The sequence below is a fragment of the Pristis pectinata genome, chromosome 21, assembly GCF_009764475.1.
Source record: "Pristis pectinata isolate sPriPec2 chromosome 21, sPriPec2.1.pri, whole genome shotgun sequence".
In the NCBI taxonomy this organism is placed as follows: Eukaryota; Metazoa; Chordata; class Chondrichthyes; order Rhinopristiformes; family Pristidae; genus Pristis; species Pristis pectinata.
The window spans coordinates 6,962,152-6,978,700 of record NC_067425.1 but is presented as its reverse complement, the minus strand read 5'-3'; positions in this window follow the sequence as shown (position 1 = coordinate 6,978,700).

Here is a 16,549-nt window from a genome sequence, read left to right as displayed (position 1 = left end):
ATGGACTGCTTCATTTGATGAGTTGTGAGTGGAGTTGAACATTGTGCAAACATCCTTACTTCTGACCTTATGATGGAAGGAGAGCCATTTCTGAAGCAGCTGGAGATGTTTGGGCCATGGACACAGCCCTGAGGAACTCCTGCAGTGATGTCCTGGGCTGGGTTATTTTCCTTTGTTCCACAGTTAATGGAGCATTTTTTCCTTGATGCCCATTGACTTCAGTTATCCAGGGCTCCCTGATGTCCCATACAGTCTTGATGTCATAGGCAGCCACCCTCACTTCATCCTGAGGATTTTGATTCATGATGGAACTAAGGCGTTGATAAGGTCTGTAGCTGAGTGGCTGTGTCAAAAGCTAGACTGACATTGGGTGAGCAGGTTAAGTGCCACTTGATAGCACTGTTGATGGCACCTTCCATCGCTTTGCTGATAATTGAGAGAAGACTGATTAGCTTTATCCTGCTTCTTGTTATCAGGAAGTACCTGGGCAATTTTCCACATTGTTGGGTAGATACCCATGTTGTGCCTGTGCTGGAATAACTCAGCCAGAGGCACTGCTAGTTCTGAAGCACTGATCTTCATGGGATATTGTCTGGTCTTGTCGCCTTCGTTGTAACCAGTTCTCTTAACTATTTCTTGATATCCTGCAGACTGATATTAAGGAATTGGTGGGGATCTCAGGCAGAAGCTGAGGTGGATCAACCACTCAGCACTTCTCGCCTTGACTGCTTTAGATTTCAGCACTGGCATGCTGGCCCTGTCACCGATGAGGATAGGGATGTTCCTGAAGCCTCTTCCTGTTATCTGTAAAACTGTCCAACACCATTCCTGCCTGGATGTGGCAGGACTGCAGAGCTCCAATCTGATTCGTTGGTTGTAAAGTGCATTGAAAAGTTCTGTCATAAAGTGTTGATACAAATGCAAGTCCTTTTAATCTTCTGCTCCCAAAATGGCCTGGCGGTTGTTGATTCCTTGATCTGACTTGCACAGTATAGTACCATAGTGATTATTCGATTGGACTGGTAATCGGGCATGAGGACAAAATCTATGATGGTAGATGGTCTAACTAAATACATACTGATTTATTAACAGTAGACCATGAAACCAAATTGTTGTAAAAGAACCATAAGGTTGATTAGTGCTGTCCTTCCCAATCTGGCCTTGTGACCCCAGTGTGGGGTTGACTCTATCTGCCATTCAAATTCAAGCCACACCATTCTATATAAGTTAGGGATGCTGATCATGGCAGTGATCACAACATCCCACAATGAATTGAAATGAAATACCCACACTCCCAGAAGAGGAAATCGTTTCTATCCTTTCATTGCTCTGAAAACCCCAATATAGTTCACCTCACAAATGCAGGGCAAGTACAAAACAAATTTATGCCTACAAAATGGTCTGGTGATTCTGCATTGTACCCTGTCCCAATCCAATTTATTCTACTTGGAGCTTCTCAAGATGAGTTTGCAATGGATGACAATAGGTCTCACCTAACGCTTCAGGATCCAGGAACTGAGTGACATGTAGGACTCTGCCTTGCCACCAGGAGGAGGCAGTGAGCAAGCTAAGAGCCTATCGATAGCTCAGTTTATCACTCAGAATTTCAAGTGGAATGTTGTTGCCTAGCAGCAAGTCTACTCTTTCTGAGACAAAGATCCAGTAGGGCTAGTTAAAGGGCTGAGGAGTTCTAGTTATTATCGGTTCCTCAACCAGCTGGAGATAATGTTATCCAATCACTCTATTGCCAGTTGGGGGCCTCTGAAGGGCAATTGGTCTGCCCCATCATCCAACTTCACCATAACATTAGTCCTGTAGCAGAACATTCTAAGGCATTTCACAGGAGTGTTATCAAAATGCTGAGCCATGGTGTTGGTGAGAGGCACATGGTGACCATAAGCTTGGTCAAAGAGGTGGGTTTTAAGGAGTTTCTGGAAGGAAGGGAGATGGGGATGTTAGGGATGGAATGGCCAAGTTTGGGGTCATGGTGGCTGAAGTCATGGCCGCTACTGGTGGAGGAAATCAAACTGGGAGTGTTGAAGAGGCCAAAATAGGGAAGAAAATTGGGGTTTTGGAAATCTGAAACAAAACCAGAAAATGCTGGAAGCACTCATTTGGTCAGGGAGCACGTGTGGAAAGAGATACAGAGTTAATGTTTCAGGTCTGCGACCCTTCATCAAAACCCCAGGATTGTGGGTGATGCAGAGAAAGGGTGGGTGAGGATGGAGAGTTACTTACACCAGGTGTGCTGAAACAGGCAAAACTGGTGATTTTACAGATATGGAAACGGGTAGTCTTTAGTAATCAAGCAGATCTTTGCTCAGAAGCTTATCTCCAGGTCAAATAGGGCATCGAGGCTGTGAACACTCTTATTCGTTGTGAAAGGCACTGTATTAATCCATCTTATTAAATTTTTTAAATTAAATTTTATTTACAGCGTGGTAACAGGCCCTTCTGGCCCCACGAGTCCGCGCCGCTCATTTTAAACCCATATTAACCTACCCGTATGTCTTTGGAATGTGGGAGGAAACCGGAGCACCCAGAGGAAACCCACGCAGACATGGGAGAACGTACAAACTCCTTACAGACAGCGACGCGAATCGAACCCCGATCGCTGGCGCTGTAATAGCGTTGCGCTAACTGCTACACTACCGTGCCGCTTTCATAGGCAGTAGCTCAGCATCAAGGATGATTTACTTCCACTCCAGTTTTGTGGGTTCTGAGGTAACTAATGAGTTTAATATTGGAACTGCAGACTCTTCCACAGTTGGGGCAGGAGGCGCCTGATGGGCAATATGTGAGGCAGTCCACTCCAATTGCCATTTACCCCATGATTCTGTGTGATCTGGATGTCTGGTCTCGAAGTTCTCAATACCATCCCCAATATTCCTCCTCCACTTTGAGTGGTCATGTGCTAGGGATTCCCAGGAGTCAGTGAGAGGTTATATTTCTTTTAAGGAAGATTTGAGTTCCAGGTCTCAGAAACATATGGGAAGATAGGGATCTTGTACTGCTTTGTTAAAAGCATACATATCTTATTCTTTTCCACGTGGTGGCAGTGTCCACTAAGTCTTGTGGTTTATTCTTTTACCAAAGTCTGGCAAAGAGTCTATGTAAAGAGCTCAGTTTCAGATATACATCTGCAACAGAGGAGGTCCCATCTTCCTTGTGTGGGACAGGAAGGCACCCTAACTTATATAACTAATGACCTCTGATCAAAATCAATTACTTGAAAGTAAATTGAATGCATTTAGTGTTAAGCCTGAAATTACGCACACTGCCCATGTTAAATTACTTTTGATTTCTATTTGATTTTTAAGAATTGCCTCACCTGCTTCAGTGGATTACAATAATTGAAACAAACCCTAAGGTTTATATGGCACCTTTCACAGGAGATCCTGAAGCTTCTTCTAGCTAATGAAGTACTTCTCAAGGTTTAGTGGGGAATCTTGCAGCCAATGGGATGACTGAAAACAGAATTATGAAAATGACTACATAATATGCTTTTAGTAATGGTTGTGAGGATGTATATTGGTCAAGACATTTAATCCTAGCCCTCTGTCTCCTCAATGTGATTCAAACTAAATGGTTATTATGAAAGATATAATTTTTGGCGGTGTCACTAATAGCAGGGTGAGACTTTAACACTACTAATGCTGCTGAACATGAATAAAATTTAGTCTTTAATATTGGCTCACTTCCTGATTAACATGTTAATTGTATTTAAAGAGAACAAAAATTTCACCAACCTATGATTAAAGAACTGAAAGTCAGTCCTGTTCTCCTTTATTTTTGTTCCATCCCTCAATTTATTAATTAATATTAATTTGGATATTCCCTGACCTCCCCCCTGCTCCTGGGATACTCCTGAACTTTTTATTCCTTCCCTATTTAACATTATATCTGTGGATCTCCCGAATCTGCTTCTGCAAGTGGCCATGTTCCCTGTGCAGTGGGTGTATGGACTGGCCCCCACATTGCCCCATCACCAAGAGCTCCCTGCCCACACCCAACCGTCAAGTTCCTGATTTAACCTGCTCAGTTGGCCAATGATTTGTGCCCCAATCTCCTTTGGTTGTCTTCACTCCACATCCCTTTGTAATGTAGAGAAACCACAAGTATCAGTGTCCATCCTGAGAGTACTAATTGGCCTCCAGAACCTAGAGCTTTTACGAGACCTCTACTAATGTACAACTCTTCGTCCAGCGTCTGCTCCTGAACGTCTACTTCTAATTAAAAGATAGTGTTTCCTCTTGTCCTTGATTTTCCAAAGTATAAAGAAATAGTTCCTCTCTGTCCAGTGTCAACCCCTCAGCACTACGTCAGTGACAGGAACCTTTGCCTAAAGGAGTTTAGGTGCTTCATGATGAGGAACACCCTTGGAAGCAACAGAGTCTGTTTCTGCCACATTTTTAATGAACTGCTGTGTATATAATTTTTGCATTAATTATGTTTTCTGAACCAATTTACCTTCAGCCGTTGGGGGAGTCAGTAACTTAGTGGATTCAACTTGTTTGTTGCCACCTTTGGATTCCTCTTTACAAAAAACAACTTGTCCATGGCCGCCTCTACTGGCAAGTCGAGGCTAGATCTTTCTAGCTCCTTTACCCCTTCTCCTTCCCATCTCCCACCCTCACGACCTGCCCATCTCCCACACCTTCCTCCCTCTGGTTCCCCACCTCCTTCCCTTTATTCCATGGTCCACTCACCTCTCCTATCAGATTCCATCTTCTTCAGCTCTTTGCCTCTTCTACCTATCACCTCCCAGCTTCTCACATCATTCCTAATCTCCCCCCCCCCCCCTTAGCTGGATTCACCTGCCAGCTCGTACTGCTCCCTCTTCTTCCCCACCCCTCCCCCTTTTATACTGGCTATCTTCCCTCTTTCCAATCCTGATGAAGGGTCTCGGCCTGAGACATCGACTGTTTATTTCTCTCCATAGGTGCTGCCTGACCCACTGAGTTCCTCCAGCATTTTGTGTGTGTGGTGTTCATCACGTGCCTTGTTTCCACTAATGATGGGAACTAAAGATCAGCTAAGATCTAGCCAAATGGCCGAATGAGCTCAAATGGCCAAACAGACTCAATGTGACACCTTTAGCACCAGAACAAGTGCGAGAAAGGGCACAAGATCAAGTTGCTGGGAATCTGAATTTCTGGGCGAGGTTGGATTAAGACCAGATCATTCATCCTCGAAGAGCAGTGATGAAGGGAGGGACCTGACAGGCGCATTTATGACAGAGTGGAGAATGTTAATCCTGACTACCAACCACACCAGGAGACAAACTGATTAGAGCAGGAGCAGCAGTTTCACCCTGCTCTATCATCGCTGGTCTACATCAGCTCCACTTTCCTGCCCTATCCCCATATCCCATTGAGTCCATTGATCCCTGTCCTAAATATAATTTACGGTAAATTGTCCAATGCCATTTGGTTTAGGAATTCCAAAGATTTGCACTCTGATTGAAGAAATTCCTCCTCATCTTGGTCTTATCCTGAGGGTAAGTCCTTCATCAACCCTCCAGCAAGGCCACAGAAGGATTTGAAAATGGGTAGAATGTTAAAATCGAGCTGTTAATCAGAAACGTGCACAGTGACGATGGACAAATGGGATGGTTGACCAGTTGGCTGAGATGTCCTCGCTTTACAAGGGGGTGGAGTGAGAGAGTGTGGGCTGCAATGCATTGGATTAGTTGAGTTTAGAGCAAACAAAGACACAGATGAAAGTCTCAGCAGTAGGTAAGTTAGGCCAAAGCTAAGTCACTGTTATATAGAGCAACAGAAGTCATTTGGTCAAGGTTCTGCAGAAAACAATGAGATGAGTGGGCCACTAGCTGGGTAAGCACCATGGTCAGCATGGTGCTGTATTGCTCTAAGACTCTATAATTCTATGAGTGATTAATCAATGTTTTTTTAGTACTAAATAAAGAAAGGAAGGAATATTGGTGAGGACATTGGGAGTTCCACAGTACTCTTCGGGAAGCATCACGGCTTTGTTAAATTCATCTATAATATTGGAATAGACATATTGATTTACTTTTCATCCAACCTCAACACAGTGAAGGTCCAACAGTCCGACACCCTTGGGACATTGGTAGTGCCAGACTTGCGGATCTTCCGGACTACTGGATGTTACTGTGAATACCCAAACTTTTATTTCACTTTTTTGACACTGTCACACAGCAATATAATAAATTTTCCAGTGAACCCAGTGCGTTTAAAGGCAACACAGAAAACAGAACCTGGTGAGTTTCAGCTGAAACTTGCAGGCACTCTAGACCCTGTCTCCAGACGCAAACCTATTCACGTTCCAGACCCTCTGTGTTCCTAACCCCAAATGTGGCCACATGCTGCTCACATTATGGATCCACAAACAAAATGCTGGAGGACTCAGCGGGTCAGGCAGCATCTGTGGAGGGAAATGGACGGTTGATTTTTCAAGTTGAGCCCATCATCTAGATTGGGCAAGGTTGGATTAAAACTGGATCAGAATCCAGTCCGGATGAAGGGTCTCGACCTGAGACATCAACTGTCCATTTCTCTCCACGGATGCTGCCTGACCCGCTGAATCACTCCAGCATTTTTGTGTTGCTCCAGATTCCAACATCTGCAGCCTCTTGCTAAATTGGTTTATCATTGTCACATGTACTGAGGTACAGTGAAAAACTTGTCTTAAATACCATCCATACAGATCAATTCATTACAACAGTGGATTGAGGCAGTACAAGGGAAAACAACATAATGCAGAATAAAGTGTTACAATTACAGAGAAAGTGCAGTGCACGCAGACAATAAGGTGCTTAGAGACATAGAATTTAGATTTAAAAGAGTAGAAGAATTATAATTGAAGAAATGAGTGGATCTGCAGAGAGCAGCTTGCCATGAGTCGCCATGCTCCAGCGCCAATTTGCTTCTTGTATCTCCATTTTGTCTCATGTTACGGACCCCTGCTCCGGCCATAAACCTGCCCATATTCCTGACTCTGGTGTTCTCAACTCTGACCCTGGCTCCAGCTGCACATCTGGCACGTGCTCCCAGTTGAGAGCATCCAGTTGTGCTCCCAGTAATACACAGCTGACCTCACAAGTACGCAGGTACCTGAATAGTAAGTCCATGGATAACGAGGACTTAGTGCCCTAATGAGTGAGGCAGATGTCAAACCATCGGGATTTCTGAACTATCGGATTCGGATTATGGGAGTTTAAGCCTAAACTCTGTGCACTACTGAACATATAGACCATGGCTCAGACAACAATGCTACAGACAGTGCCAAGCTGAAACATATCAGAGTCAGAGACTGATTCAGAAGAGGGCAGGGAAACAAAACGACCAACAGTGGAAACCAATAAAAATCCCCGAACTTCTTGTAACCTGTCAAATTACAAGATAGTAATGACTGTGTAATTCCCACAGGCATAATCAGGAGCATCATCCAGCTTAATGTATCAGGTGTGAGCACTTAAACTCTGGTAATGGCAGATATTGTCAAAGTATGATTTATAATCCATGATATTCCATTAAGGTCTTTGTTAGCCTATCGTATTTGAAGCAATTAACCTGCAAAGCAATGCTTACATGGATTCTGCACTCAGAGGTGCTGTTTATTGGATAAACTATTAAACTCAGGCCTTAGTTCCCCTCCCGGGTAGACATAGAAGATTCCCTGGAACTACTGTTCAGAGCTATGGAGTTCATCCAGTGTCCATCTCTCAGCCAACATCACCCTGGTCAATTCTCAGCTTACAGATTGTGGGAGTGTGCATGAACACAATGGTTGGCTTTCTCCCTACATTGCAAAAGTGGCCTGTGTGCATCGGGAACACACAGCAACCCTGTGTAAATGGCAGAAGGAACAGACCACCTCACAGGCTACGTACTCGCCTGTGTGAATCTGCAGTTCCCACATTTGCTTTATCAGCCACTGCAGAACCTACAGAACAGCATGGAAGACAAATCATCCTCAATCATGGGGACTGCCCAAGGTAGGGTGGGCTCACAGAGCCACAGAGCATGGAAACAGGCCCTTCGGCCCAACTCGTCCATGTTGACTATGTTGCCCAGCAAGCTAGTCCCATCTTCCCGCGTTTGGCCCACAGCCCTCTAAACCTCTCCTATCCATGTACTTATCTGGATGGCATTTAAATGTTGCTAATGTGCCCTCCTCAACCACTATTTCTGGCAGCTCGTTCCAAATACGCACCAACCTTTGCGTGAAGAAGCTGCCCCTGATGTCCCTTTTAAATCTCTCACCTCTGATCTTAAACCTATGCCCTCTGGTTTTTAGCACCCCCTCCCTGGGAAAAAGACTATGTGCTTCCACCCTGTCTATGCCCCTCATGATCTGATATACCTCTATCAGGTCACCCCTCAGTCTCCTATGTTCCAGGGAATAAAGTCCGAGTCTACTCAGTCTCTTCTTGTAACTCAAGGCCTTAAGTCCAGGCAACATCCTGGTAAATCTTTTCTGCGCTCTTTCTAGTTTAATAACATCCTTCCTATAACAGGGTGACCAAAACTGTACACAATATAATCTTTTAACTTGGAACCACCGTCATGAACTAATGCTTGATCTCTTTATTATTCTACAATGCATGAATGCCAAAAAGAATTCTATTACATTTTCACTAAATAGGTCTGTTCATCACTCCCCCAGTTCAGGAAAACTAATGAAGTTTGCAATTATCAGCCACTTTTAAAGAGGATACTTACTTATGGTATGGATCTATTACATTGTTAGGTAGATTCAGGCCAAGTGCCACCTTCTGCTAAAACAAGGTTAGAAGACAAAGGCTAATTGGATCCAGGGAGATCTTGCCTCTTGAAGTTAACAAATGAAGGGGTAATGCACCCGTTTTAACAGTCAGTCAGGCTCTGATGACAGGCATTGAACCAAGCACAGTTAAACACAACAGCCTGGAATGAAATATATAAAATTCCAGCCTTTGAGGCAATGAAATAGATCGCCAGCCAACTGGTCTCTGTTGGCATTTATGTTTCACTGTGCCTTGTCCTGGACTTCATCTCACCAGCTCTGCACATGCTCGCATTCCTGATCCCCAAGCTTCCCACTAAATACATCCAAGCCACCTGACTTAGCAACTCCGTAAGATAGCCAGTCCCACACTCTCACCATTCTTTGGGCCCTTAAAACAAACTATGACTGTTCCATCATTGTCCTTCCTAGGCTTCTTTGATCTGGACATCATTGGCAAGGATATCATTGCCCGTCTCTATTTGCCCTTGAGAAGGTGATGGTGAGCTGCTTTCTTAAACCATTGCATTCCTTCTGGTGAAGGTGCTTGCACAGTGCTGCGAGAAGGGAGTTCCTCGACTTAGACCCAGCGACGATAAAAGCCCGGCAATATATTTCCATGTCAGGATGGCGCGAGGCTTGGAGGGTATCCTGCATGATGTTGTCCTGTATCTGCTGCCCTCGTCCTTCTCAGTGGTAGTGGTCACAGGTGTGGGAGGTGACGTCAGGGTAGCCGGTGTCAGTATCTGCGGTGCACTTGATAGATGGTACACATTGCGGCCAATGTGTGCTGGTGGTGGAGGGAACGAATGTTTGGGGTGGTGGCTGGAGGGTCTTGTCCTGGGTTTCTTGAGATTTATTGGAGTTTACTTATTTAAGCCAGTGGAGAGGATTCCATCATCGTCTTGATTTGTGCCTTGTGGATGGTTTGGGTTTCAGGAGGTGAGTCACTTGCCGCAGTCTTCCCAGCTTCTGACCCACTTTTGCAGCCATGGTATCTGTGTGGTTGATCTAGTTGAGTTCCTGGTCAATGGTGACCCCAGCATGTTGATGATGAGGTACTTGATGATGTTAATACCATTAAACATCAAGTGGTTAGACTCTCTCTTGCATTCTGTGGTCTAAGACACCACTCAGCCTTTCACAGAGAGGGGAGGGGAAAACAAAGAAGGATTTACATTATCTCCAGTCTGAACACAAGCCTGGGTCCATGAAATAAGTGATACACATCGACATGAGCAAAACGTCTGAGCCTTGCTGTAGTGCAGAACTGAATGGAGGAACTGTTTATTGCCTGAGAGCAAGAGAGTTATTCAAAGTGATCTGCTCAATAGTTACCTGCCAAGCAACATAAATAAAACAGACGATCACATTAAGCAAATTGCCACACTGTTTTCTGTGGGAATTGGAAACATAGGAACAGAGGCTATTCAGTCTCACCAGACTGTTTCACCGTTGAGTGATATCGTAGCTGTTCTGTAAGACTCCATCAATACCTTTGGTGAGCAAAAACCTGTCAATCCAGATTTTAAATTAACAACTGATACAACTGACCGAGTTCAAAACTAGGAGGGGAGAGAGGGGAAAGATCTAAAAGGGACCTGAGGGGCAACTTCATACAGAAGGTGGTGTGTTATGGAACAAGCTGCCAGAGGAAGTGGTTGAGGCAGGTACAATAAGATCATTTAAGAAGCAGGTGGATAGGTACATGGAGGAATGGGGCTTTGGGGGTGCATGGACTTGTTGGGCCAAAGGGCCTGTATCTGTGCTGTATTCCTCCATGACTCTATGATTGTGGAAGAGAGTTCCAAACTTCCATCACCCTTTGTGTATGGAAATGTTTCTGGACTCCACTCCTGGACCTAATTTTGTGACTGTGCTGCCTAATTCCAGCATCCCCAACCAGTGGCAAATAGTTCCTGACTCTCCTGTCCACAACACTTTATCAATCTGTTGAATGCTTCTCCATTTCAACCTCCACTGGTTTGCAGCTTTACACAATTTAGAAAGTGCTCTGTTTTATCATCGTTGGGTACAAAGTGGATGACTGGATCTCTGATCACATTAAAATCATATTGTCAGTTTAGTTCATTCACTTCATCTATTAGTATCATCTTATAACTTTATGCCTCCATTGCTCCATATAGAAGGAGCAGATCATGTAGCCTTCCGAGCCTTCTCTGTAATGCAATATAATCGTGGCTGATCGTCCACTCAATGCCATGTTCCTGCACTCTGCATAATCTTTGATGCATTTTGTGGCTGGAAATCTACCTAAATGGTCTTAAATATATGCATTCAGAAACTTGGGAATGCACGTCACCAAAGACTCTTACAGATTCCTATAGATGTGCGGTGGAGAGCATTCTGACTGGTTGCATCACAGCCTAGTACGGAGGCTCTAATGTGCAGGATCGCAAGAGGCTGCAGAGAGTTGTAGACTCAGCCAGCTCCATCACGGGCACAACCCTCCCCACCATCGAGGACATCTTCAAGAGGCGGTGCCTCAAGAAAGCGGCATCTACCACTAAGGTCCCTCACCACCCGGGACATGCCCTCTTCTCGTTACTACCATCGGGGAGGAGGTACAGGAGCCTGAAGACCCGCACTCCATGATTTAGAAACAGCTTCTTCCCCTCCGCCATCAGATTTCTGAATGGTCCGTGAACACTGCCTCGTTATTCCTTTTTTCTGCATTATTATTTATTTTTGTAACTTATTATAATTTTGTGTCTTTGCACTGTACTGTTGCTGCAGAACAACACATTTCATGTCATCTCAGTCAGTGATAATCGATCTGATTCTGATACTGATTCTGAATCTATTACATCATCCAGGTTGTTAATAAATACGGTGAACAGTTGAATCCCAACTCCTTGTCTGGAACTACTAGTCATACTGTTCCAGTCACAGTACCTATCCACTTATAGGTCTCTGCATCTTCCCCTCTCAACTAATGTGCCACTGAGGCCAGCCAGTGACATGAATTCCAGCTTTAACAAACAATGAGGGGCTTCATCAAAAGGCTTCTGGATTTCAATATAAATAACATACATAAGAGTCTCCTGTTAACTACTTTAGCACCATCTCCATAAAATTCATCTTAGCTCGCCAAGTCTAACCTAACCACATTGGTTTACTCTGATCAGTTATGAATTTTCAAGGTGTTTAGTTATTCTAATTATAAACTTTAATAATCTTCCACCAACAGATGGTAAGCGAACTGGTCTATAATTCCCTGTTTTCCTTCTCTCACTTTCTTAAGTTGTGTTGTGACACGGGCAATTTTCATTCCAAAGAACATGAGAAACAAGGTCATTGTTGTAATAAAGGGGAAACATTGTCAAATTGTGCACAGCAAGCTCCCACAAATAAAGCAACAGTTCACCAGTTTTAAGCAATGCTTGGTGATTAAGTGGTCACCTAGATATCAAGAAGAATTTCACTGCTCTTTACATAGTACACAATACAGTACAGCACAGGAACAGGCCTTTCAGCCCACAATGTCTGTGCCGAACACGACGCCAAATTAAACTAAATCTCTTCTGCCTGCGCATGATCCATCTCCCTCCAATCCCTGCATAATCATGTGCCTATCTAAACACCACTATCATATCTGTTTCCACCACCACCCCTGGCAGCATGTTCCAGGCATCCACCACTCTCTGTGCAGAAAACTTGCCCTGCACATCTCCTTTAAACTTTATTTCTACCCTGAGAAAAAGATTCTGTCTACTCAATCAATGCCTCTTATAATTTCATGAACTTGTATCAGGTCTTCCCCCAGCCTCCAATGCTCCAGAGAAAACCATCCAAGTTTGTCCAACCTTGTTTACAATTTTTTTACATCCATCCTCAAAGGGAGATGGCTTTGCTCTAACATTCACCCCAAAGACTGTACCTCAGATAGTGCAACACTCCTGTAATACTCCTTGAAGAGTATAGGCCCAGATTTCACACTCACTTATTCCACAGTAGGACCTGAACCCCATGACTCACAAGCAAGAGTATTTCCACTGAGCCACAGGTAATGCAGCCAACTCAAGCACTGTAGCTGTCAATATATCTCTGCTGTAACATCACTTGTGTGCTATAATTAGCCACAAAGTCCCCTGGATCAAGAGCAAAATCAAACTGGGTTCCATTTCCAGTGGTTATTTTTAATTTCTGCTGGGAAGTGTACAAATACAAACCAACACACCACCCCACTGCATGATCATCTGTAATGTTGTGGGGTCAGGATAGGTTCCTTTCTAGCTTCAGTGCCACTCCCAAGGGAACTCTGTGATACATTTATTCATGTGGTTGTGCTGCCAGATTCCATTCGTAGCAGCCAAGAAGTGCATCTGGTGGAAAAAAGGAGTCAGATGCAGCAGGATAAGAGGCAAACAAAACAGAAGAAACCTCCCTCGCAATGAATTAACAGTAAGCTCAAAGCAGCTTTAGAAAAATAGTGAATTGACCATCTGCACAGTTCATTATACAGCAGTATTTTATCAGCCAAGATCGATAATCTTTGAGTACCGGACTGATAACACTTATCTCACAGACCATGCATCTTAAGCTGCTAAGCTTCAGAGCCCATTTTTATGGAGAGTAATGGATATGTGGAGAAGAGACTACATGCAGCTAAGACATACTCTGGAGACCGACAAAAGGCAATATAACATGTTGAAGGGTTGAGATGATGTCTGCTTTGTATCTGGGATTTCAATCTCATGATTTATTACTGGCATCGAACACAACTGTTATTTATATAGGAAATAAGGGATTTCATCTCCCCTCAAATTTCTGCCCTCATTTCATGAAGGTGGTTCCACAGGTATTGGTCTCACTCAGGTGGTTGTTGTCTGTGTGAAGGCAAGGAGACGGTGTGGGAGATCATAGTCATTCTGATCATCAGTAAACAGTAAACAGACATACACAAGAAATAGGCACACTGACACAGGCAATGACATGCACAAAATCACACACATCCGAAACACATCCTCTGCACACAAATGATCACATACAATTTCTACATGCATAAACACACACAAACACAGTCATGCACATTCACAAATGTCTTCACACATACACACATATAGTTACATTCACACACTAATATCCAGGCTTGCAGACAAATACTCAGATGCACACACACACACACACACACCCAGGTACATGCACACACACACACACGGGTACATGCATGCACACACACACACCCAGGTATCTGCATGCGTGCACACACGCACACACACATGCACACGCAGACACACACACACATGCAAGAATGTGCAAACTTACACATAAACATTCTGCACACAGATACACATAAAGAAATGCATACATGCTCACACATGTGCACACTGTGGGGTTGGTGTGATTTGAGGGGGTGTCACCGGACAATGATCAGGACTGGGACTGCAGGTGACTCTTCTCCTCTCACCCTATCAGCCTACCCAGGGCCCAGATCACGGCTCTCCCATTACTCAGTAACCACCACATTGTGCACTTACTATAACAGCATCCAGTTTAGAGGCGGGAGTGCAGGGAGCGGATTTCACCTCTACGGCTTCTCTAAGCTCTCCCCCAGGGTTATGTTGGCTCCATTGAAATCTCATGCTGAGAACACATCCGCAAAAGGAAGTGTTCTTGGAAAACTGAGACACACTTATTCAATGAAGTTCAATTAACAACCACTTTTACAACTTACGTTCTTAATCAGCTGCTCACAGTCCCTTTGATTTGAGACACTGCAGTGGGAATGGAAACGTGGGTGTGGCTTAGACACCAAATGATTGAATCCGGAACTTATTATTCTTTAATTTAACAATGACGTTGCTGTAATTGCCTGGGTATATATAACATTTTCACAGCAGCATTCTAGTAGTTAGTCACCCGTCCCTACCCCTCCATCCTCACCACCATCCAGGGATCCAAACAGACCTTCCAGATCAGGCAAAGATTCACGTCCACCTCTTCCAACCTCCTCTACTGCATTCGGCGCTGTGAAGGTGACCTCCTCTACGTCGGCGAGACCAAGCATAGACTCGGCGACCGTTTTGCGGAACACTTATGTTCTATCCACAGTTGCCGTCCTGACCTCCCATTGGCTTGCCACTTCAACTCCCCTTCCCATTTCCGCGCTGACCTGTCAGGTTTTGGCCTTCCCCGCTGCCAGGGTGAGGCCAAACACAAACTAGAAGAACAGCACCTCATATTCTGCCAGGGTCGTCTACAACCCAATGGTACGAACATTGAATTTTTCAGCTTCAGGACCTCAAGTAATCCACACTCCCTGTGTTCCTTACTCTCTCCTTCTCGTACTCCTATCCCTCCCCTTACTGGTTCCATCTGCCTCTCATCCCTCCCTTATCTGGTTCCACTTATCACCTTCCAGATTCCAGCATCTGCAGCCTCTTGTATCTCCACTCATCACCTTTCAGCCTCTGTCTCTACCTCCACCCTCCGCTCCCCCTACCTGGTTCCACCTGCTCCTTTTTCTATCTGTTTCCCTTATCTGCCTCCACCGATCACCCACCAGCCTCCGTCTCCCAATTCCACCCCTCCCTCTCTGCCACCTGGCTCCATCTTCCCAACATCTCCCCTCGTCACCTGGCTCCCCTGCCAGCCCCTGCCTCACCCCTCCCTCACCTCTTTATACTGGCCATCTCCCCTCTACACCCTCAGTCCCAATGCATGATCCAAAATGTCAACTGGCTCCACAGATGCCTCTTGACATGCTGAGTTCCTCCAGTAGTTTGTGTTTTGCTTGCTGTGGTTAGTTAGCTATTGGCACGGTAGTGTAGCGGTTAGCGTAACGTTATTACAGCGCCAGCGACCCGGGTTCAATTCCGGCCGCTGTCTGTAAGGAGACTGTACGTTCTCCCTGTGTCTGCATGGGTCTCCTCCGGGTGCTCCGTTTTCCTCCCACATTCCAAAGACATACGGGTTAGGAAGTTGTGGGCGTGCTATGTTGGCGCCGGAAGCGTGGCGACACTTGCGGGCTGCCCCCAGAACACTCTATGCAAAAGATGCATTTCACTGTGTGTTTCGATGTACATGTGACTAATAAAGATGTCTTATCTTATCTTATTAGCCATTCACTTATAATGTCCTCTGTGGCTCAGCGCATAGCACTCCTGCCTCTGAATCAGAAGGTTACAGGTTTGTTCCATTACAGGGACTCGGACACAAAATCTAGGCTGATGCTTCCAGTGTAATACTGAGAGGATGCTGCTCTGTCAGAAATGCCATCTTTCTGATGAGACACAACACTCTCTGTTCTCCAAGAGCAGAAAAGTTTTCACAGTACTTTCCTGAAAAGCAGTGAAACTTTCCCTAATGTCTTGGCCAATATTTATCCTTTGACCTATAATGAAAAGATGTCCCGTTCATTATTATATTTGTGGGATCTTGCTGTGCACAATGCAGCTGCTGTGCTTTCTGCACCACAATATTATGTGTAAAAGTCTTAGGATTGTCTGGAGGCTGTACAAATGAAATTTCCTTCTCTTTGCTCTAACAAATCACCTCCTTCTCAGTTAGACAGAGAACTTACGGAATTGTTCGAAAGGCCCCTCCCCTCCCCTCCTTCCCGCCCCTGCCCTCCAACAGGTCCATAACCTAGGCTGAAGGAGAGCTTCAGTACCAAAGGACTGCTGTATTGTCCATAGGCAGGCATGGTAGTGTAGCGGTTAGTGTAACACTTTACAGCGCCAGCAACCCGGGTTCAATTCCGGCCACTGTCTGTAAGGAGTTTGTACGTTTTCCCCATGTTTGCGTGGGTTTCCTCCGGGTGCTCCGGTTTCCT